Source organism: Physeter macrocephalus, chromosome 10 (assembly GCF_002837175.3).
Source record: "Physeter macrocephalus isolate SW-GA chromosome 10, ASM283717v5, whole genome shotgun sequence".
Taxonomy (NCBI): domain Eukaryota; kingdom Metazoa; phylum Chordata; class Mammalia; order Artiodactyla; family Physeteridae; genus Physeter; species Physeter macrocephalus.
The window spans coordinates 57,763,015-57,763,554 of record NC_041223.1 but is presented as its reverse complement, the minus strand read 5'-3'; positions in this window follow the sequence as shown (position 1 = coordinate 57,763,554).

Sequence of the window (540 nt, the reverse complement as noted above, 5' to 3'; positions counted from 1 at the left end):
CATTTGTCTCTAGGTATTTTTTGATTTCCTCTTTGATTTCTTCAGTGATCTCTTGGTTATTTAGTAACGTATTGTTTAGCCTCCATGTGTTTGTGTTTTTTACGGTTTTTTCCCTGTAATCCATTGCTAATCTCATAGCATTGTGGTCAGAAAAGATGTTTCATATGATTTCATTTTTAAAAAATTTACTGAGGCTTGATTTGTGACCCAAGATGTGATCTATCCTAGAGAATATTTTGTGAGCACTTGAGAAAAAAGTGTAATCTGCTGTTTTTGGATGAAATGTCCTATAAATATCAATTAAATCTATCTGGTCTATTGTGTCATTTAAGGCTTCTGTTTCCTTATTTATTTTCATTTTGGATTATCTGTCCATTGGTGTAAGTGAGGTGTTAAAGTCCTCCACTATTATTGTGTCACTGTCGATTTCCTCTTTTATAGCAGTTAGCAGTTGCCTTATGTATTGAGGTGCTCCTATGTTGGGTGCATATATATTTATAATTGTTATATCTTCTTCTTGGATTGATCCCTTGATCATTA